General features: G+C 35.7%; 2 pseudogenes across 1 annotated transcript; both read left to right on the plus strand.

Moving 5' to 3' along the window:
• The first annotated feature begins 4,104 nt into the window (after window positions 1-4,104).
• On the plus strand, window positions 4,105-4,813 carry LOC145072524 (ethylene-response factor C3 pseudogene; annotated as a pseudogene).
• Window positions 4,814-18,676: 13,863 nt separating this feature from the next.
• On the plus strand, window positions 18,677-20,850 carry LOC145072797 (putative inorganic phosphate transporter 1-7 pseudogene; annotated as a pseudogene). Its single transcript, XR_013691150.1, has 2 exons — window positions 18,677-18,897; window positions 18,996-20,850. The product of XR_013691150.1 is annotated as a putative inorganic phosphate transporter 1-7 pseudogene (transcript).
• The last annotated feature ends 3,985 nt before the right edge of the window (window positions 20,851-24,835 follow it).

Below are 24,835 nucleotides of genomic sequence, written 5' to 3' on the forward strand. Positions count from 1 at the left end.
CATATCCAACTTCTCCCAGTGTAGTTACCACGTAAAGTTGCAAACTTTACGTGCATGCAAGGCCTCACAAGGCTAAAACACCAAAACTAAGGTCCCTACAAGGTCTTAATGCATGGAAAGGGCCTAAGCCGAATAAAGTGAGCAACTTTATGTCATTGAAGACCTAAAGGAGTCCAAATCTGGAACCATATCCTTGTGACAAGTCCAGATCCGAAGATGACACCCTTTTGGCACCAAAAGTGACCATTTACATCCAAGAAAAGAGATCTAAGCAACTAAAGGTCAATATAGTGACTTTATACCTCAATATGGTCACCAATACAGGGTGGATGTCGGATCTACTACTTCCCTGTTTTCTCATTCTCATTCACGCTCCAAAATCTTCACAATCACACCAAAAATCACTCTAAAAAATCTCTCTTTCTCTCTCAAGAAGGTGCAAGGCTCAAACTAGGGTTTCTCTAGCTGTAGGAACGATGGAAGAGGCTGTAAATGAGCCATAATTTCTTTAAATAGGGTACAAACCCCTGAAAATTAGGGTTTCTTGTTACAGTGCCTACTCGTCGAGTCGGGGCCTTCCAACTCGTCGAGTCCTGCGTCCTCATAAATGACTTTACTCGACGAGTTGGAGCACCCCAACTCGCCGAGTCCAAGCATAAAACCCTAAAAATTTGACAAATTAAATGACACATAGGATAGGTGTTACAATATTTGATTTGATTTTTGTGCTTGTAGTTTTTTTCTTATTGTTTTAGGTCTTTATCTTTTGATGCATCGGGGACGATGCAAGACTTAAAGTTGGGGAGTGGTGTACATAACAAAGAAAACTAAGGATTGAAGAAAAAGTGAAAAAAAATCTATTTTTTTGGTTTCATTCGGGCATAACAAAGCATTATACAATTGCCTCCAATTAGTGAAGCTTTTGGAAATCAAAATCGCGTCTACCATTGGTACTATCAGGTGTGTCGTCCTACTCATTTATGTTTTTTTTGCCATATTTTTGATAACATTTATGTGGATAATCAATTTGGAATGAATGTATTATACTTTAAACTCTCCCTTAATTATCTAATTCCATCGTGTTTGACTTCTATGAAATTTGTGGTTAGTGGGTAGCTTCTCTATGTCTTGAATTTAACTTATCAAGATGGAAAATTATAGGAATTTCATACATTGAATCATTATATATAATTAATGTTGATTTTGTGGGTTGCTATGCCGGTTTGGAATATATATATATATATATATATATATATATATATATATATATATATATATATATATAAATTGTTATGTGAAATACCCAAGTTTGAAAAAAAAAAGTTTTTGGCTCGAGCCTACAATCTTTCAATTGAGGATCCAACTGAACAATATGTGTCATCATGCTATGAGTACTTGGTCTTACTTATTCCTGTGCCTTTGGGGTTAGGAGAGGACTATTATTGTTTTCACACAACCAAAAAGCATTAGAAGACATTGAAGAACTTCTAAGTATCTATATTCAAGTTCAAGTCAAATACAAAGATGATCAAATCCGAAGAAGACATCAAAGAACTTGAAGAATGCACAATCAAGATAAATATGAAGAAAAGTTCAAGTGGAAGACAGTATGTGAAACAATATATGACCCCTTGATAGCGGGAGTGTATGGGTTGGTCCATTAAGCGTTACCGATCGTGCTAATTATGTTAGTGAACCTTGAAAACAGGACTTTGGCAATGAGTTCAACTAATTACTCACAAGGTTGATTATTGGAAAGGTTTCAAAAAGTGGAGGGTTTCAAACAAAAAAGTAAAATAAACATAACATGTATTTTGAGTTTAAAAGTCCAGATAAACAACTAATAATCCACAAAATCGATATATCATGCTTATTTAATATGTTTTGATAAGGTGTACGGAATTCGTGATTCTAGTGAGTTTTTCTTAGGATAAGAGAGTAAGACTACGCTGATTATTTCAGGCTAATCTCGGGACGAATTTGGAATAAAGTTGGGGAGGTTTAATCGTTCTATATTTATAGCACAATAAATTGTGCTAAATGTGTTGAATTGACATATGATTGCCCAAGAATGGCACTACTTTGATGGAATGTTGAATTTTATGTGCATGTAATCATATATGATTAAAAGTGGGCGGAACCTACAAGGAAAACGAGCAAAAGGAAGTTAACAAGCATAGGGGACGAATTGCACAAAGTTATGAAGAAAAATGGTGCTAGGAGATTCGACCGCTCGTCAATGTTTTTGTCATATCTCAAGATCTGGACCTCCGATTGACCTGATTGAAGAAGTTTTGGAAGCCAGACAAAATTTCCTAAAACTTTTATGTTTTACGTTTCTGTTAATTCTTCCGTTTTCATTGCCAAAAGGGCACTGAAGACGACGTACACCCTCCATACGTCAAGGACAACCCCCTAGGACGCCAATCTGTTTTACACACTTTTTCAGTGCAAATGAAGAATGACAGAAGGCATGTAAAACGTCACAAAGAATGCCTAGACGTCCTACAAAACGTCTAAGACGCATACTAGGACGCTGATGCAGAAAATTGCTCCGACAATTAGTTTTTCAGCACTTATTTAAAGGGGACTAAACCCTAATCGTAAAAGAACTTCTACCCTGCGATTTTTCACAATTTTGGAGGGTTCCAAACACATTTAAACCTTCTCCAAACACATTTTGATAATCAATTTTCGAATCTGAGGCTTCAAATCACCAAGTTCATCATCATTCAACAATTGAAGTCGTTCAACCGATGAATCTTCTTCAAGTTCCACATTTGGTTACTTCTTCCTCAAGGTTTCATCGTTTCATACCTGGTTGATCACTAGGCTTCATTAGTTTTATAATTTCAAGTTGTTTTATGAATTTTAGTATGAATTCTATTGTTTTTCTTCAAGTTGTTTGTTTTGTGAATTGTATGGAAAACTAAACCATTAGGGTTACTTCTGGGGATGTTTAGGACTTTTAAATGTTTTCTAGGTTTTTTCGAGAGAAAAGTTCAGCATAATTGTACATATGCATCAAAGATATTCGTTTCCCCAGTTTTATAATTTAATTATGATAATATATGGTTTCAATCAAGCAAATGTCACTCAGAGGTTTTTGAGATAAATGTTTTAAATGGTTAAGAAATTAAATATTCTCCTACTTTTTGTTCCTACATATCCTCCTACCCAATGAAATTGTGACATGTGTAACATTTAATGTCCATTTAATGAGATTTAATGTTATTTTAGGATACTAATATGACACATGTCATCATTTAAATGAGTAGGAGGATTGATATGATCAAAAAGTAAAAGGATATTTAATTTCTCATTTTATAAATCAAAATTTATCTTTTGATTTTTTGGAAAGTTACCAAAAAAAAAAGCAACTTGTATTTCTAATTACAAGAGGTTTTCAATTATGTCAAATAAAAAACCTCTTATTCAAAACAACACCTTGAAGAAATTAAACAAATCACTCTTACCAACATAAAAGTCATAATAACCCATTAAATTAGAAATGTCACAAAATCCCCCGCGCTTCGGGGATGCCCTCAACGTCGAGGAACATGTACTAGGGTGTATGTACGACTCGTTCATACCATGAAATTTTTGTAATGAATTCGTTTTAAATTAATTTTTTTTTCCAAATTCATTTATGTTATATTTAAAAAAAATATTATAATAGTTTATAAGATTTTTTTTAATTTCCTTTTTATTTTTTAAAAATCATTTAATAATATTTTCTGATTTTTTTTTTCCAACTTGGATTTGTTTTCCAATCGATCTCTTTTTTCATGACCAGAAATAATATCTAAAGAAATTCCCATCCCACTTGTCATGCTGACCTGCCTAATTACGTCCACGTTGGCAGGCCTTTTTAAAATACATACCATCTGGAGTTGGACCAGCCGCCATGCGTCATCTGGTGTCACGTGCCTTTTCTTAACCACCCAATCACAGAGCGTCTTCAAACAACTAATCTACATTAATTGAATTAATCCAGTTTTAAAATATAATTAAAAAGTTTGTAATTAAAAACTAAAAACTAAAAACAATAATTTCTTGAATATATTATACTTGTTTTGACCGGTATATATGGGCCACGACGGCCTCTGTTTTAGTCATTCCTCCACCACCACCGTTCATGGCTACTTTCACTCAATACGAATTCCAGACCTCAGACTACTCACCGGAAACTTCATGTTCGTGGGACGAACTTCTTTTCCAACACAATGCTCACCCTTTCAATCAATTCGAATCCGACGACATGTTCCTCCCTGATATGTTGGCAGCGGTGGAGAGTGCAGAGTTTCCGAAATTAAACTCCTCAGCAATGAAGGAAGAGGTTGTCACTTATGAGCCGGAGAAGATGAAGTCGTATCGAGGTGTGAGGAAGCGGCCATGGGGGAAGTTCGCAGCGGAGATAAGGGATTCCACCAGGAACGGAATCCGGGTATGGCTGGGAACATTTGATACAGCGGAGGCGGCGGCCATGGCATATGATCAAGCGGCATTTTCGACTAGAGGGCCACTGGCGGTGCTGAATTTTCCGGTGGAGAGAGTTGAGAAATCGTTGCAGGAGATGAAATATGGATTAGAAGAAGGGTGTTCCCCTGTTATGACACTCAAGAAGAGACACTGCTTGAGGAAAAAAACGGTGGCCGGAAAGAAGAAAGCGGTGGCTATGAATCTGCCGGAGCAAAAATCTACCGTAGTTTTAGAGGATTTGGGTGTCGATTATTTAGAGTCGCTACTTCTTCTTGGTGAATCATCAACACCACAACTTTAATTAAATCAACCCTTTCTTTGTTAGTGTGTTTCTCGATTTTTGTAGAAATTTTCTTACATTCCAACAGGTTGATTTGGTTGGTTTTCTTAAGGTAAAAACATTTTTTTTTAGAAATTAAATATCCTTTATTTTTCTTATAAGTTATCTTTTTATCCCTATAAAATAATAACAAAATTTTAAATTATTATTAATTTTATCAAAAAATAACATTTGTCATGTCATATGGATAAAAAGATAAATAAAAAAAATATTAAAAATGTTTAATACTTTTTATTTGTTTAAGTTACTAAAAAACTACAATTTGGTTTGGTGTAAAATTATTATAAAAAAATCACTTTTATAAACTACTTAGTTCTATAAAAATAACCGAAAAGTTGGTAATTGGTAGCTAAAAGTTGAAATTTATAGTTTTTATTTATATAATAATGTTCGACACAAGTAATTGAAAACTTTTAAAATATATAAAAATTACATAAAAAAATACATGGATATAAAGTAAATTGGAATATCATTATCATAAATTACTTTTTTTAAACTTAATTATCAAAAAGTTAAAAATCATCAAAATTTAATACCAAATGCACATGTTATGCTTCTCAATTTGACAATTGGTGCATATTAATAAATGACATATTGTTTACAAATAAAGTGAATAACACTTTTCAATTTTGTAATACCAAACATTTTTTTTTGTATATATTATAAATGTTTTGGCGTTCTAAAAGAAAAGAGATTATTGTGATATTAATTTTGGTTTATGAATTCATATAATAATATTTATCATTTTGTTAGATAAAGATTGAAGATTAATAAATTATAAAATCCGGTGATATTGTTGTTTAAAATAAACATTAAAATTATTAAACTGTATTTATATTTAATTCTATAAGATAATTACCAAAATTATGAACATGACTTGTTTATTTTAAATTATATTTAATTCAAATTGTTAAAATCTATTTTCTTAAATACTAATTGTAGTAGTTTTTAGATATAAAACTTTTGTATAGCTCAAAGCTAAAGTTCATTGTTGTCTCCTCTAGTGTCTATTACAATGGTTAGAAATAGAATGTAATATAAGTTAATTACTTTTTACACATATGTAGTGAAATAATCTGTTATAAGTATAAGCGTAAAATTTCAACCAATAACCAATCAAAATTGTACTTTTGTATAATAATGTAATAATTCATAACTGTATTGCATTATTTTTATATCAACATGAATAAATATTTTTTGTTTAATATGGTCCTACGTTACCACATTATAACTAACCCATCCATGTCAATGCCCCACCATATGAATATAAGAAAATAAAATAAAAAGTAAATTACATTTTTTGTCGGTAAGTATAGTTATTTATTAAATATTTTATTTTATTTTATTTTTTTAATGTTTTGCTGCCAAAAAATTTCTCTTACAATTTTGGCAAATGTTTTTGAGTCTTGTAACATTTTTTTATAAACAAAATGACCATAATATCTTTTTTTTATTAACTATATTTTGTTTGATTAAATTCAAAATTATTAATATATTATTTTTGGATCCAACCACAAACATCTCGTACCCATGTTAGAGCCGGCAAAAATCGATCCAACCCACTAATCCAACTTGAACCCAACCCAAAATTAACGGGTTGGGTTGAGATTTGCAACCCATTTAAGTTAAATGGGTCAACTCGTTTAACCCATTTAATTAAAATATTGGGTTGGATAAAAATTATTAACCTTTTTTCTATCCGCCAACCCATTTAATTTTAATATATATTAAACTTAATAATAATTTGAATATTATCATCAATTAATGAAAGTATTAATTTATAAATTATAATGTTATACTATTATTTATGTTTAAAAAAATTCATTCATAATTGTTATTTTTTATCTTAGCACTAACAATATTAATCACTCTCCAAAATCACTGTGAAATTAAATATTTTTAATGTTATTTGGACAATTTATATGTATTTTTGAATTAGGATTGTGTTTTTGTCATACTTTTGAAATTTTATTTACATTTGGAACTAATTTAAATGATATAATGTATAGTTATTTTTTTTTTATTTTAAACAGGTTAATCCAAATTTAACTAATTTATGTTTTTTTAACGGCACCAATTTATGTAGTAGGTTGAGTCGGGAACTAAATACACAGGTCAACTCAGTGACAACGTGTTTATCAAAGAGGTTGGATTGGTTGAAAATATCAATTCATTTAAGTAAAAATGTTGGGTTAGATTGAAAACTTCAACCCAATTAATAAACAGGTTGAACCCGAACCCGAACCCAACCTAAGTTGACTCATTGTCAGCTCTACCCCACACCATTGCAAACATGCACTTGTGTTTATCAATTAACGATGCCGGACTTTTATTCTTTTCTGATAAAAGCACCTGAATTTTACTCGCCACTTCCATCATGTCACAATGAAACTGTTATAGAAACATCAAAGGAAGATCAAATTTGCAATATAATTTGTTTTTGGTATTAAAACTATAAAAATCAACTGTATTAAAGGACAAAAAAAATATAACCTACTATAAAACAAAACAAAATAATGTAACCATAAATAACGACAAATGACAAGCATTTAATGACCCTCAATTAAAACCCCATTTCTCTTCGACAGGATTCTCAACAAGAATTTGAGACTCAAATAAATAAATTTGTTATTTCTTAATCAGTTAATTATAACCGAACACGTATTTTGCAATAATTTTAATTTTTAAGTTTGTATTTTAAAATTTTCACATTTGAAAGCTTATAAATGGAGAGGATTACGATTAGATGTAAAAATAAACCAACTTAAGTTATATTTTGTAACATACTAACTAATGGGCCAAAGTATATTGAAAATCATGTATATTCGGTTGCTCACAGTCTATTAGTCTGTTCCATTTAATAAAATCTTTTTATTAGTTAAATATTTTTTGTTATTGTTGCAAACTTACAATTGGTCGACATTTGGAACGCATATCTGATTTGGGTCAGGATCTGGCCCAAAACAGTAAAAAAAAAAAATAAAGCATTCCTTTAAGAAAGAACACATTTATAGGCCCCACCAATCATACCAGTTGCCCCATTTAGAGGCTGACGCTTGGATGGGTTAGACTTGTGGGTTAGTTTCGTTTCAACGCAACTCAAAAACACTTTCAAAAAAATTATATTCTTGTCAAATTTTAGGGTTGGTTGTGAAAATTTTTTCAGTTTTTTAGAATTTTTTTTCAAGAAAAATGGAAATTTTGAAAACACGTTTGGTTCGTTCAATTTTCCAAAGTTTTCTAAGAAAATGAAAATTTTCAGTTTTCCAAACTGTATATAAATTAGAAAAGTGATTTTTACAGTTTTCCAAATTTCTAAAACAAAAAATGAAACTCCATCGGTTTCAACCAAACACGTTTTCTAAAATATTCATTGAAAACTAAAACTCAACTCTATTTTCTGAAAACATCCTCTTAGAAAATGAAAACAATTTTCCATAACCAAACGCACCTTTATTCTCTCAAATTTCATATTATGTGATCCTGAATCCGAATTTCATGTTCTCGACTCTCATAAATATTCTCATGTTCGGTAATATAGCCCTGGAAATGTTTGGTTAGTCACACATGGGGGTTGCTTTATTTAATATATTAAGAAATGAAATCAATACTTATAACTTAGAAAACAAACTTTGTACTTTGTTGTACATCATTTGACAATTGTTCTCATAATGTCGCAACGGTAAAAAAATGTTGACCTATAAATTAGGTATGAAAGTGGGTCCAAACCCATATCGGATGGACCCGGATCCAGAAAACCCAGAACCAGTTAATGGGGTTTTGTAGAACCGGAAACCGGACCGGTATATAGGAACCGGTTCCGGTTCGGTTCCGGGTATGGTTCCGGGTAAAGTGGGTCTAGAACGGGAAAACCCGGAAACATCAAAGTGGGTAGGTTGGAACCGGATAAAGTGAGTTTAGAACGGGAAAACCCGAAAAAACCGGAATTTTTTGGTAATTACTTTCTACTTAGTGGGTTGAAATTTGAAAATTTTCATATTGATATCCCGACTTTGGGGGATTGTAACTTATTGAATATGAAACCAAAATTAACAAAATTATAGTTTAAAATCATGTATAAACTCTAAAATAAACTCTTGAAATAACCACATGTCAATCCGACTTTAAACGAATGTGATATGCATGTGTTAACATTTTCACATAATACAAAGTACAAAAACAAATAGCTGAAAAGTTGAAAACTTTTAGTTTTGATATCTCGACTTCGAAGGACTGTAAATCATTGAATGTTAAACCAAAAATGACAAAATTATAGTCTAAAATCATGTACAAACTGTAAACTACAAGTTGGAAAAAACTACATGTCAACCCGACTTCAAACAAATTAGATATGCATGTTTTAAAATTTTCACCGAATACAAAAAAACTGAAAAATTAAAAACTTCCAGCTTTGATATATCGACTTTGGGGGATTGTAAGTCAATGAATATAAAACTAAAAATGGCAAATTTATAGTCTAAAATCATCTAAAAACTCTAAACTACATGTTGGAAAAAACCATATGTCAATCGGAGTTGAAACGAATGAGATATACATCTTTTAAACGTTTCACAAAAAAACGGTTCCGACCCTAAAAGTGGTTCCGGTTCCAAAAACTGGTTCCGGTTTTTAGACCCGGTTTACCCGGACCCGATGGACCCAAACCCGGATAAAGCCAATTTTAAAACCCGGAACCGGAACCGGTTCTATATATTCCGGTTCTAACGGTTTCGGTTCCGGTCCGATTTCCCGGTTCTAAATTTCATCCCTACTATAAATCTAATTTAAAAGGTCCATTGTATACACTTTGAGTCGGTGGAAAGTACTATTAGATGATGCGGTATGGGCCAACAACAAGAAGCAACCGGGTGATGTGGCACACGAAAACGCCGTCGTGACGGGGGGAACACCCCCCCCCCCCCAACTCGTTGCATCTCGTCGAGCAATTCTCGTGGGCGTTACGACAAAGTGAAACGGCTAAATTTTTACCCGTTGCTTTTATGACCGTTTAACGGTCGATATTTAATTTACAAAAAAAAACCTTTTTACCTTTTTACCTATATATACTCATTTTAATTTAAAGTTTACATATTTTTTTAAAATTCTCTCCATATTTTCTACACTTTGTTAATCAAAAAATGGAGCAAAACTCAAACACCTCCTCCATCATCAAACCCAAACACAACCTCGCCTCTCGGATTCGCGGGTTATGAAAATTATTTCAACCTTTTATCATCTCAAGGCTCACCACAAATCTCATACCAAGGTGTCGCTTTCAATCCCGCTTCACCGCCACTGCAATTTCTCAACCCACCTTACCTTCAACAAAATCAATTTGGTCAAAACCCAAATTTACAACAAAATTTTTTCCCTACTTTTGCTTCGATGCAACAAACAAGCAATCAACTATCACCTACGACACAACAATCGGTTGAAGTGGAAGTGGGAGGTAGTAGGAGAGGGAGAGGGAAAGGGAAAGGAAAATCAAAAGGGAAATCGATAGTGGTAGAAATGGAAAATGCAGACGTTCCACAATGGTAGTAGGAGGTAGTAGGAGAGGGAGAGGGAAAGCTGCTAAAGATGAAGCTGATGTCGCTTCAGGTACCTTTCTCGTTAACAAATTGCCTGCCCAAATTTTATTTGATTCTGGAGCCAACTACTCCTTTATATCGCATGAATTTGGTAGAAAACTAGCTTTGCCTGTTGATAGACTAGATAATGCTTTATTAGTCGAAGTTGCTAGTGGCAAGTTTGTACCTGTTAGCCATCGTATGAAAAACATTTTAATTGACTTGAATGGGAATAAGTTCCACGAGGAATTATTACCTATCGAACTTAACGGTTTCGACATCGTTTTGGGAATGGATTGGCTTAGCGCCAATGATGCCGAAATTTTATGCAAGAAGAAAATAGTGAAAGTGAACCCGCCTAGAAAGGAATCGTTTATGGTGTATGGAGATAAACGCAGAGTAAATTCTGGAATCATTTCTCTAATGAAAGTCAGAAAATGTTTGACCAAGGGGTGTACATCATACTTAGCATTCGTGATCGACGCTAAGAAGGAAAAGAAGGTGATGCAAAATATTCCTGTTGTGTGTGATTATCCGGAAGTATTTCCCGAAGATCTTCCTGGATTACCGCCCGATCGACAAGTAGAATTTCGTATCGACTTGTTGCCCGGAACAACGCCAATTGCAAAAGCACCTTATCGATTAGCACCGACGGAGATGAAGGAGCTAATGATGCAACTTCAGGAGTTATTGGACAAAGGTTTCATTAGACCTAGTTCATCACCCTGGGGAGCTCCGGTGTTATTCGTAAAGAAGAAAGATGGAAGCATGAGGATGTGCATTGATTACCGAGAGCTGAATAAGGCAACAATAAAGAATAGATATCCGTTGCCAAGGATTGATGACCTATTCGATCAACTACAAGGTTCAAGTTATTTTTCAAAGATCGACCTAAGGTCAGGATATCATCAGCTAAAGGTAAGGGAGCAGGATATAGAGAAGACTGCATTCAGAACGCGATATGGACACTATGAGTTCTTGGTTATGTCGTTTGGACTGACCAATGCTCCAGCAGCATTCATGGATTTAATGAACAGAGTTTGTAATCCCTTCCTAGATAAATTTGTGATAGTGTTCATAGATGACATTCTGATTTATTCAAAAAGCCAAGAAGAGCATGGCAGACACTTGCGAGAAGTGTTAGAAGTCTTGAAGAAGGAGAAGCTGTATGCGAAGTTCTCCAAATGTGATTTTTGGATTCGTGAAGTCCAATTCTTGGGTCACGTGGTCAACCAAGAAGGGATAATATGGTTGATCCAACGAAGATCGAAGCTGTGATGAAGTGGGAACAACCGAAAAGTCCCACGGAGATCCGAAGCTTTTTGGGATTAGCCGGATATTACCGAAGGTTTATCCAAGGCTTTTCTTCGATCGCTAGTCCATTAACAACTTTGACCCACAAAGGAGCTACTTATGCTTGGAGTGATAAGCATAAAGAAGCATTCGAGAGACTAAAGAAAAAACTATGTGAGGCACCGATACTTTCTCTACCCGATGGGGTTGAAGACTTTGCTGTTTATAGCGATGCGTCTGGGGTTGGATTGGGTTGCGTTTTGACCCAAAGGGATAAGGTGATCGCATATGCGTCTCGACAGCTGAAAGAGCACGAAAAGAACTACCCGACTCATGATTTGGAGTTGGCAGCGGTATTTTCGCACTGAAAATATGGAGGCATTACCTCTATGGCACGAAGTGCAAACTTTTCACTGATCATAAGAGTCTCCAATATCTCTTTAGTCAGAAAGAATTGAATATGAGGCAACGACGTTGGCTGGAATTACTTAAGGACTACGACTATGAGATACTTTACCACCCCGGTAAGGCCAATATTGTTGTTGATGCTCTCAGTCGGAAGGTCAATCTTGAAAAGAAAAGGCCAAGAGCGTTGAGAATTGAAGTTGTCTCGACTATTTTGGAAAGTATAAAGAAAGCTCAAAGCGAAGCTTTTGAGAAAAATGACCGAAAGGAGGAACGTTTGGGCAAAACGTTGGTGTTCAGTGTAAACAGTCACGGACTGAAGGTGTTCCAAGATCGGATTTGGATACCTAAGACAGGAGGAGTCAGAGATCTTCTGATGGAAGAAGCTCACAAAACCATGTACTCGATTCATCCCGGTAGCACAAAAATGTATAGGGACCTGAAACCCTATTATTGGTGGCCGACGATGAAGCTCGACATCGCGAAGTATGTGGCCGAGTGTGTGACCTGTGCAAAAGTCAAGGCACAACATCAGAAACCATACGGGAGTTTAGAACCATTACTTGTGCCTATGGGTAAGTGGGAAGACATTGCTATGGATTTTGTCACTAAACTGCCCAGAACAAAAAGTGGTCACGACATGATTTGGGTGGTCGTCGATCGATTCACTAAGAGTGCGCATTTCATAGCAGCAAAGGAGAAATGGCCTATGGAAAAGCTTGCGAATTCTTACGTGAAGGAAATTGTGAGGCTTCACGGTGTTCCGTTAACAATTGTGTCGGATCGTGATAGTCGTTTCACCTCACGATTTTGGAAAAGTCTACAAGAGGAATTGGGTACCAAGTTGTGTTTAAGTACAGCTTACCATCCGCAGACTGATGGTCAGAGTGAAAGAACGATACAAACACTTGAAGATATGCTGAGAGTGTGTACCTTGGAATTCCTAGGTAATTGGGATGAACATTTACCTTTGGTAGAATTTTCTTATAATAATAGTTTTCACTCGAGCATAAAGATGGCACCTTATCAAGCATTGTATGGACAGAAGTGTCGTACGCCGTCTTGTTGGCTTGAGGCTGGGGAAAAGCAGTTTATGGGACCGAAGATAGTCCATCAAACGGCTGAAAAGTTGAAAATAATTAGGGAAAGAATGTTAGCAGCTCAGGATCGTTAAAAGAGTTACGCTGACAAAAAGCGAAGACCGATGACTTTTGAATTTGGAGATTCGGTTTTGCTTAAAGTCTCGCCGTGGAAGGGACTTATAAGATTTGGTAAAAGGGGAAAGTTAAATCCAAGGTTTATTGGACCGTTTAAAGTTCTTCAGAGGATTGGGAACCAAGCTTACAAGCTCGAACTACCAGAAGAACTGAATGGAATTCATAACACTTTTCATGTGTGTTACTTGAGGAAGTTCATGGGAGAATTTCCCGACATAATTCCACTTTCGGAGTTGAGGATCGATGAGAACAAAAGGTTGATTGAGGAACCGGAGGCAATCGTTGACCGAAAGACTAAGAAGTTGCGACGTAAGATGGTTGAGTTAGTGCTTGTCCGATGGAAACACACGAATGGGCCGAATCTCACTTAGGAGACGGAGAGTGACATGATGAGTCGCTGTCCGCATTTGTTTGCTGGTGTGTGATTCCGGGGACGGAATCATTCTAAGGTGGAGAGAATTGTAACGCCTGTGTTTCTGGGCTTGCCATTTTTAGCAATGTAATAGTCTAGGTTAACCTTTGTAACCCCAATTTGAAATAATAAAATGTATTATTTGTGAATGATTTGAATTATGTGTGTATTTTCTTAATTTTTATAATTTAATGAATTAAGAATAAAATAAGCGTCAAAATTAAAGTGTGAGATAAGCCCGGTATCTTTGCATAAAGTTGTAGTGGTTGAAACAAGGATTCTGGAGATATAAGGAATGCCAAAATCCGAGTTATAACGAAGAAGTTATGACCTGTCGAAGTTTCGCGACAGAACCGGCACGACGTCGAGTGACGTAAAAATATGAATTTAAGATAGAGCGATATTTAGCCTTAGCGATCTAAACGAAAGTCGTAGATTTCGTTAAACCGAGAACGTGCATAAAAGGAACGCCCAAATCTGACTTCGTATGAGGAAGTTATAATTTTTCTAAGTTTCGACGTGGCAGTATGCAGCCCGAATACTCGATTTGAGATCGAGCAGCTTTTAGCCGAAACAATCTAAATGAGAATCGAAGATCTCGTTGTTAGTAGCGAAAAGATGAAAAGTTAGGCGAGAACGGACGTCAGACGAAGAAGTTATGAATTTATAACGAAGTTTTTCTGTCCCGGCCTTCTAAAAATAAATAATAAAAATAAAAGTCAAAATTAGCCGACGGGGTCTAAATGAAAGTTGTAGAGTATGGTCTGACCTTCGCGTGGATATAAAGAACGTCGAAAACGGAGCTCGTATGCGAAAGTTACGCAATTTAGAAGTTCGACGAGTCAATTACGCCCCGCGTAATTTGAGTACGCCCCGCGTACTCAGGCGGATGCAAGTTGCCTGACCAATACTCGAGTGCCACAGATCGACGCATGCAGTGACGTCAAAGTACGCCCCACGTAACCGAGTACGCCCTGCGTAATTTGAGATTACGCCCCGCGTAATCCCAGACCCTCAGCCTATAAATAGAACTCGAAATCAGCCATTTTCTCTTGTTCAAACTCTTCCCTCTCTCTAAGTTTTGCCTCGATTTGCATGCCAATCATATCCCGAAGCCCCGGTATCATTCCCGAGCCCCGAAGCAAGATCCAAAGCCCCGAGGATCCCGAAGAGCGTTATTCCCGAGCCGAAGCTCTGCCCGCGAGGAGTTCGATTTTGGTGAAGATCTTCCAGATCTATCGAAATATACTACTTCTATAAGTCGTAGTGCTGTCGGATCATCTTCTGATCAAGTGAGTGTATAGTCCCTTTTCAATACGCGATATTATACAAGTAATTTTTAAACGTATTTAAGAATACGGGATGTGAATGTGTAGTTATTTTCTTTCCAACGCAATATTATGAAGTATTTAATATAAAATACGTGCTACGTGTATATATTTTGTGGTTATATGTGTGAATGTATATTCACTCTCTTCTATCTCATAGATCTGATATATTCTCTATGAAATACGTGTTATGTGTGTATGCCTCATCTGTTATGTGGAATATGTATTGATTAAAGCATGCTATACAGGTTTTTAAACAGTGTGTAAAAATGTATATTTTTATCTACTAATATGTTGGGTAGAACATGGGTAGATAATTGGTGTGTAATAAACAGATGAGAGGCCTCGGTGTTATTGGTGTTATTCTAGTCATTCAGCAGAGTATGGATGACGACCACGGACTATTCTAGACTGTCCTGTGGAACACTAGCAGACTCATTACCTGTAGGTGTTGTGAACGACGTGTTCACCGGTGTACTCTATCCCCCACATGGTTGTCTTTAGGACACTTATTGTTGAGGAAACCCCTCTGCAGTAATGTCCGTCCCAATGAAAATCCTGAAATAAGTTCCTTATAAAAGACGTTATTTTTAGGAACGTAAGGTGAGGATAACGGGAATGGGTAATCGGGTTTATTGTTGATTGTTGTAATTAAATATAATTATTGTGGGTTTGAAAACCCTATATGCTCACCAGGCTCCCAAGCCTGACTCACTCAGTTGATTTGTATTACAGGAAGTGGCGCAATAGCTTAAGATGGGCGAATCATCAAGTTGTTTTGTTTACAAGTCTGTATATGTATATATTTGTTGAACGACTTGTGATGTTATCGTTTATGCTTTATGATCTATATCGGAACATGACATCCCGACTTTTGATTATGAAATGAAATCATATTTCTATATGAAATGTTTTGATAAATATCTATTTTATCATGTTTTGTTTTTGGGAACAAATTCCGCATCTCTTTTAAAATCAAACGGATTTACTCTGAAAATGTTTAAAAAGCATAAATGAAATCAGTCTTTTCTGGCCGAGATTTTGGGGATGTCACATGCACCTTGTTGCCCACACCCAATGCTCTTACAAATTTGGGGCCATGTTAGAAAAAGTTTCAAAAATCTATCACTAGTAGGCATATAAAGTTTTGTATAATGTCGTTGTTGGGGCCATGTATGTAGTTTATGTTTCTCCTTTTCACACTCTTTCTTATCAATTCAAACCACTCCACTTCTATAAATCGAATTAATTACTCCAGCGAAAATTGAAAACCTTGAACCTAAAACGGAGTTACTTTGCTAACGTTTTGTAATAGTTGGCAATTTCTAATGTGTGTCTCTACAAGACACAGTGAGGCGATAGTGGTGGTTGATGGTGGTGACCAAGGCGGGGGATAAGGGAGTCGCACCGATGGAGGTAGAGAGAGGGGAGTCACATGGATGGAGGAAGTGGACGTGTCATGGGTAACCGAGGGTCGGAGAGAATAGACATTAGGTTAGAGCTTGTACTAATTTAGTCCCTCTAGTTAGAGTTTTTACTAAGTTAGTCTTTTTATTATTTTAGACCAATGATGGTCATATTTATAAAACTAACAACTAAGTTGAGATTTAACGACCAAAGGACAATTCGTGTAATATTTGGAAATCCTTCATCTTCTCTAATGTACATTTTTATAGAAATATCTCTTCTGCTTCATCAAAGGCTATATATATATATATATATATATATATATATATATATATATATATATATATATATATATATATATATATATATAGAGTAAGGGAAAAGAGACAAAGATGGGAGACGATGGAGTCAAGGTGAGGAGAGAGAATAGGAGAATGAGAGAGGATAGAGATATGAAGGACAAGTTGGAGGGAGACCGAGATAGTGGTGGTGGTTACCAGACTGATAAAGGTTGGAGATGTAATTGGTAGTCAGGGCGGATCCCTTTAGGGGCCAGGAGGGGCCATGGCCCCCCTGTTTTTTGCTTTCTATTACAAAAAAAAATACAAATTACCTTCCTAGTTTATGGTAAATGCTAATGTTGGCCCCTCACGATTTTTAGGTAATTACTAATGTTCTGGATCTTCTGATTTGCAAAAGGTTAAGAAGTGAAGAGAAGCGTATTGATGGATCGAATTTTAAAATTATTAATCTAAGAATTAAAATGTATTTTTTGTTGACAAACATAAACAAGCAAACAACAATCACTTACCATTAATGAGATAAAATAGGAAGAAAAATATGAGAAGAGAAGTTACAGAAAATAAAAAGATTACATTGCCAAAAGTAAATAAATAATCTTCAAAAAATTAAAAGAAAACCAAGTCAGATACAATGAGAGAATCATCCCTTCCACCGGAGAAACAAACAATGATAGCAGTGGAAGAGCAACGATGCTCGCCAATCTCAGCCTTCTTGTCGCCTTACCTCACCCCATCGCCGCTGAGATAGGTATGCATTCTTCTTCTTCTTCATTTGTGATAATATATATTACTTTTGCTTTTGAGAATTAGACTTGGGTTATGTATATGTATTTTCTTTTTGTCATTGGTTATGCTTTGATTATACGCAATGTCAGATTAAAGTTACTGTAAGTCTATGAACTAAGGCTTTATGACCTATATGACTTGTCTCTCTCTTTTATACCCTTTTATATATTTTTTATAATGGATTTTGTAATGCTAATAAAATAAATCATGTCTCGCATACAACTCAAATCAATTGATTTCATTTGTTTATTGTTATACCTTTTCTATAAGTATTATTCTGTATTAATGTTATTTATGCTTCTTTATTTTTATTATTTAAGTGTAATATATTATTCTTTTCTAACATAGTTGCTTTTTTTTATAATTTATATTAACAAAGTTACGTGTATTATTCCTATTAGGGTTTAAAATTATAATATATATATATATATATATATATATATATATATATATATATTTATTTATTAGAATATTAGGTATATGTTTAATTGTCTATCACTCTCCTATTAAGATTCGGCCCCTCCTCTTCTATCGCTTGTGTTCCGCCCCTGATTGGTAGTCATCGACACCTATTAAAAATCTAAATTAAAGTGATAGATGGTGATGATGTGTGTGATTACCAAGAAGGTGGGCATAAATATCGGCGCCATAGCTAAACGGAGGCGGAGTCGTAGGTAAAGCATCGTGGTGGACATAAATTGAGTCGAAACGAAGCCTACCGATGATGGAGATGGAGATGTCAGGGCTTTTCTTTCAAAAATTGTAGAAATGATCCATTAGGTTAACAACAATATCAATAAAAAATAAATTAAAAGGGGATAGATTTGTCTTTTCACATGCATTTAACACCGGAAGTTAACAGGGATTACCCTTGTGGACCACCGGTGAAACAATTGCAAACCATATGGACCATCCATGTCAAATATCCAAAAGTATGACTAATAGTGTGAATTTTAGTATACCATATGGACCACCCATGTCAAATATCCAAAAGTATGACTAATAGTGTGAATTTTAGTATACCATACGGACAAAATGTGTAATTTACTCTTATATTTCTATCACATTGGTACAAGCATTTACGGGTACGAAATATGATCATATCAAATCCGTTGATATCTTTCTATATTTGAACACCTAATCACGTAGTCGACTGAAAGCGATTATATTTGTATCGCATTTCTGGGTACGAATATGATCATATCCGATTCATTTGTATTTTTGTATGATTTGACTGGGTTGTTGGAGAAGCGAAAATAATGAGAATATGCCGCTTAATTTTAGTTTCAATACTCTTTTTCAATACTATAAATAATCACAATCTGCTTTAACTTCCATTACAAGAACAAAAACAGGTATATCAAAATTTTCCATCTTTTTTCATTTTTTTAAAATTGAATACATGCATGAATGAACTCCATTGATCTCATATATATGTATTGATTTTTCTTAGGTTCTTTGAAGAAAGATCCGTCAATGGATCCGTCGACCGGGAATTTACAGGTCCTAAATGCGCTCGACGGAGCAAAAACACAATGGTACCACTTCACGGCGATTGTTATCGCCGGAATGGGGTTCTTCACGGATGCTTATGATCTGTTCTGCATCTCTCTCGTCACCAAACTGCTTGGCCGTATTTACTATCACAAAGAAGGATCGCCAACGCCGGGAAGTTTACCACCTGAGGTCTCTGCCGCCGTGAACGGTGTTGCACTTGTCGGAACCCTAGCCGGGCAGTTGTTTTTTGGGTGGTTGGGTGATAAACTGGGTAGAAAGAAAGTGTATGGAATCACGCTCATGCTGATGTGTCTTTGCTCCATCGCCTCCGGTTTGTCGTTTGGCAGCCACCCAAAGGGGGTGATGACTACTCTTTGTTTTTTCCGGTTTTGGTTAGGGTTTGGGATCGGTGGTGATTACCCCCTCTCAGCCACCATCATGTCGGAATATTCCAATAAGAAAACTCGTGGTGGGTTTATTGCGGCGGTTTTTGCCATGCAAGGATTCGGGATCTTGGGAGGAGGAGTGTTTGCCATAATGATATCGGCGATATTTAATAGCAGATTCAAAGCACCGCCGTATGAAGTAGATCCGATAAAGTCCACGGTACCAGAAGCTGATTACGTTTGGAGGATTGTTCTAATGGTCGGAGCTCTTCCAGCATTGCTAACTTACTACTGGAGAATGAAGATGCCGGAAACAGCCCGGTTCACTGCTCTGGTGGCGAAAAACGCCAAGAAAGCAGCTTCCGACATGTCTAAAGTTCTCCAAGTCGACATAGAAGCTGAGCAAGAGAAGGTTGATGAGGTGATGGAGGATTCAAAACACAGTTTCGGGCTTTTTAGTAAAGAGTTTGCCAAACGCCATGGCCTCCATTTGCTTGGAACTACGAGCACTTGGTTCTTGCTTGATATCGCATTCTACAGTCAAAATCTTTTCCAGAAAGACATATTCAGTGCCATCGGATGGATCCCTCCGGCAAAGACCATGAACGCAATTCAAGAAGTTTACAAAATCGCGAGAGCTCAAACTCTCATCGCCCTTTGTAGCACAGTCCCTGGATATTGGTTCACCGTGTTTTTAATCGACAAAATGGGACGATTTACAATTCAACTCCTCGGATTTTCGATGATGACAATCTTCATGTTTGTTTTAGCATTCCCTTATAACTATTGGACTCATCCCGAAAACAACATTAAGTTCGTAGTGATCTACTCGTTAACTTTCTTCTTTGCCAACTTCGGGCCAAACGCCACCACATTCGTTGTACCGGCAGAGATTTTTCCGGCGAGACTGAGGTCGACTTGCCATGGAATATCAGCAGCATCTGGGAAACTGGGAGCGATAGTTGGGGCATTCGGGTTCTTGTACTTGGCTCAGAGTAAAGATCCTAAGAAGACGTCCGAAGGGTATCCTCCGGGAATCGGAGTGAAGAACTCGTTGATTGTGTTGGATGTGATCAATCTTTTGGGAACCTTGTGTACTTTCTTGGTGCCGGAAACGAAGGGGAAATCTCTTGAGGAAATGTCCGGCGAGAATGAAGAGGAAACCGGCGAGACACGAGCGTAACTGTTGGTGGTAGCGAATCGAGCGCCTCATAAAAATTCAGGCCACTTATTCGCAGATTAGGCGTTAGACTCCAATCAGTCAATTACTAATTTAGCCCCTGATTAGGTTCACTAGTTTTGATTTAAAACTTATTATTTGGCTTTCATTTTTTGTTCTTGGCTTGCATTTTTATTAGGAATAGTACGGATCATGGTACCTATTTTAGGTGAGAAATGCTATTTCGTTTATAACTTCCATTAAAATTATTATAGAATATATTACAAACATGTAAAACATCATCAATTTGTCCCAAGAAAACGAACACACTCATGATTTAAATACTTTTGGTAATCAAAACGTAATAATGTAAAGTTCAAATACTTTATTTCATTTTTCTGGTAAATAAAAATATAAGAACAAAAAACTTTCAACAAAAATAGGAGGACAACACGGATTTGCAATTAGATAGCATTTTCTTTTTTTTTTGGAAGGGGGGGGGGGGGGGGGTGGGATTGGGATTGGGATGGTAGGAAGTGGAACAATATTAATGAATATAGTCTTGTGGATGCATGTTATCAGTGTATAAATTACGAAATTTAATATCAGTTTTAAACCCTTTAACTTTAAATTACTTTTCATTTATCAGCGTTATAAAATTATACTAATACCCGTTTACAAGTTTTGGGTGCTTAGTCACACGCTAAAAGTATTTTTTTTTGAAAGAGAGTCGCACACTAAAAGTAGATGCGGCAAAGAGGGAAAAATCGGGTCATCGTCTCGAAATATCAACAGCTCCCTCTCAAGTTTTGAATCCAAAACCATATGACCTTACTCTGGTCGGTATCAATGTCCATCCCTATGATCATGTATAAGACGAGTATGCAAAAGATCTAAATAGATCTTTGAAACTCAAACTCTTTGGGTTTGACTTGGAGGAAAATCGCCCTTCTCTATTGGTGATGATGATCTACTAGCAATAGAATTTTGATGGATCCCTATGCATGTGCATCGACTCCACCGACTTAAACAAAGTATGGCCCAAAGACTCGTACTCTTTATTAGAAATGGACCAAAAAGTAGAGAACTTACACTTGTGGATATGCTTTGGAGATGCATATAAGAGATATCATCAAATCTAAATAAAAAATAAAGACGAAGAAATAGATTGAATTCTACATCGACCATGTTTTGCTATCTAAAAATGTATTTTGGTCTCAAAAATGTCAGAGAAACATATGAACGGTTGGTAAATAAGGTTTTTAAGAATCAAATCAGGCAAAACATCAAGGTCAATGTTGATGACATGGTAATCATAAGTCTGGATGAATCTACCCTTCTTCAGGACAAGGATACAGAAGAAACATTGTTAATACTGCAAAACATCCAAATGAAGCTTAAACCAGCCAAGTGCACATTTAGAATCAAAGGGAAATTTATGGGATACTTTATCACTGAAAATGAAATTCAACGAAGCCCGACGAAAATCAAAGATTGGAAAGAAACGTCATGCCCAACTGGATTAAAATACATGTAGACCTTACCGGCAAATCAACCGCACTTTGTCGTTTTATCGCCAAATCAACAGATAAAAAATCCTTTCATATCTTCCAAGCACCGAGGGGGTACATAAAGAAGGCATACTTTTGATGAACCACAAAGGCAGAAAAAGAACTTGTAGCACTAAAGGAAAGCTTACTAAGCCTCCCATTAGCAAGCCTAGATCTAAGAGAAACCATATCTTTATATCTAGAAGCATCACTAAATCCATCAATGTTGCCCTTGTAGTCGAAAGGAAAAAGTAACAGCCTCGGGTCTACTTCATTAATATATCCCTACAAGTGGCTGAGCTAAATTACCAAGACCTAGAAATTTTAATTACGACCCTAATATATGTAGCAAGACGATTATGGTGACACTTCCAAGCTCACCACATCGAAGTACACACATACATACCTATAAAACAAATGCTATTAAAATCATAGAAATTTGGGGGTTTGGCAAAATGGGCAATCGAGATAGGTTAACATGACATCGAATATCGACAGGGTATCCAACAAATAAGGATATGGATTTGGATCGGTCCTCACAAGTTTAGAAGCATCCAAAATCATATATGTCCTCCAATTAAACTTTATCACGTCAAATAATGAAACCAAGTACCAAGTCATACTTGTAGGACTATGATTGGCAAAAGAAATGGGCGTAGCACATCTTACAAATAGGGGTTACAATTCTCGACCTAACATGTAACTAACCCAACCCAAAAGTATACCAGTTTGAGTTGAGATTTTTGACCTGCCAACCCGTTTATTTCATGGATTGGGTTGGGTTAGTTGTTTAGGTTTGCGGTGTGTGTGTGTGTGTGTGTATATATATATATATATATATATCATTTATAAAAAATAGATATATTTAAATATTAGTGAATTCTGATTTCTTTCTGTATTCGTAATATTTCGTATCATTGTATTCATTCCGTATTCGTATGTGATTAGTCTGCGTTTGCGATGGCCTAATAAAAAAAGAAAAACACGTGTCATTTTTAAAAGTTCACGAGTCACGACGAAGAACACATCCACTTTGTATGACTGTTTTCATTTTTCAATTTTATTTAGATGTTAATGACTTTATGAACTTATGTTGAAAACCTCTTTTTCTATGTTAATTACTTTAATCGTTTTAAGACTTTATGTTGAGAAAACCTCATTTTTTAGAATGTGTTGCTTATTTATTAAACGGGTTATATGGGTTGGGTTCGACCCAATAACTTGTGAACCCGCGAACCCATATACTTAAACGAGTTATATAGGGTGGGTTAGGTTGAAGTTTCCAACCCACTAACCCGTGACCCGTCAATCTGCCAACCCGTATATGATATCGGTTGACTTGGGTTTATGTTTTCTAACCCGCCAACCCGAGCCCAACCTGATTGTCAAGCCTACTTACAACATTTAGAGACCCATATGAGTAGGCGATCAAATAATAGGAATCTATGAAGCTAAAGAGCCACATATTCAACAATAATTAAATGTAGTCAAGTGGTTGGCAGAAGGTTTCAAAATATTCATAATACAACAAATCTCTTGAACCAAAAATAAACACACTAACACCCTCAACAAAATAGATGTCATTTCATTCGAACATTTAAAACAAAATGCCCTACTAGAAGTACCAACAAAGTGAAGCATAGATGAGGTGGAAGTCAATGACATTCACACCAACACTTTAGTTTCCTCCTTATCGGGTTGAAAACACATAAGTTCCAGTCTCTATGAATATAAAAATAATTTATGTATCATTTTTGTAGTTAAGTAGTTTGGAATACCTTATTTTGTTTATGAGTTTTCCTATTATTGTTGTAATAAGTTCAACAATTTTTCGTGATCAAAGCTAATTCAACAAGGAAAACCCCCCAACACTTTATCTAAAAAAGCTTCCAAGCAAAATGTTGCATACTCTGTGAAGACTTTATAAAGTGCTTGGAATAACATTAGTAAAGACACAAGGATGAAAATGAAAGAGTTAAATGTCTAACATGTTCAATCGTAAAACATATTTTGTTAGAAATTCAGGGTATAGATATACTTGGATCAGTGAGAGTTGTGAAACACTTTCAGATTAAAGCATTTCGAGGGTACACTCAAAATCTCTAATCGGATGAAACTCACTATTTTTCTAGAATACATAATGAAGAAGATGTTATGAATCTGTACCCAAAAGAGAATCCGACATTGATCATATAACAGAAAACTAACTTTTTGTCTTAAAACTGCCATATGGTAGTTATATATAAAATAACTTCCTGTCCAAAAACGGCCATATTACCTGTCATAAACTACCATAAAACCGGGTCTATAAATGGATCACAAAACCGGGTGTCATAAACTACCAGCTAAGGGCTCTGCCCCTTGGACCCCGCTCCCAGGGGCGCTGCCCCTGGACCCCCGTCAGTTCAGGGGCTCCGCCCCTAAATAGCAGCATACTTTCAACAATGACAAAATCAAACAAATGTGCACTCCGCACCATACTAATTTGTTCGATAATTGTTAAAGTGACAAAGATCAACAAATTAACCCCATTACACTTAAATAATATTAGTGATATAAAATCACCAAAAACCTCCCCCATTTAAGTGTAATCTTGATTAACTTAAAATAAAATCATAACAACAACAAACTGATGCATAAATGAAATATCATGACGATTGAATTTCACATTAGTATAGTATTCATTCCAAATATTCGAATA

Source organism: Lactuca serriola, chromosome 9 (assembly GCF_051521515.1).
Source record: "Lactuca serriola cultivar US96UC23 chromosome 9, Lser_US96UC23_V15, whole genome shotgun sequence".
NCBI classification, from domain to species: Eukaryota; Viridiplantae; Streptophyta; class Magnoliopsida; order Asterales; family Asteraceae; genus Lactuca; species Lactuca serriola.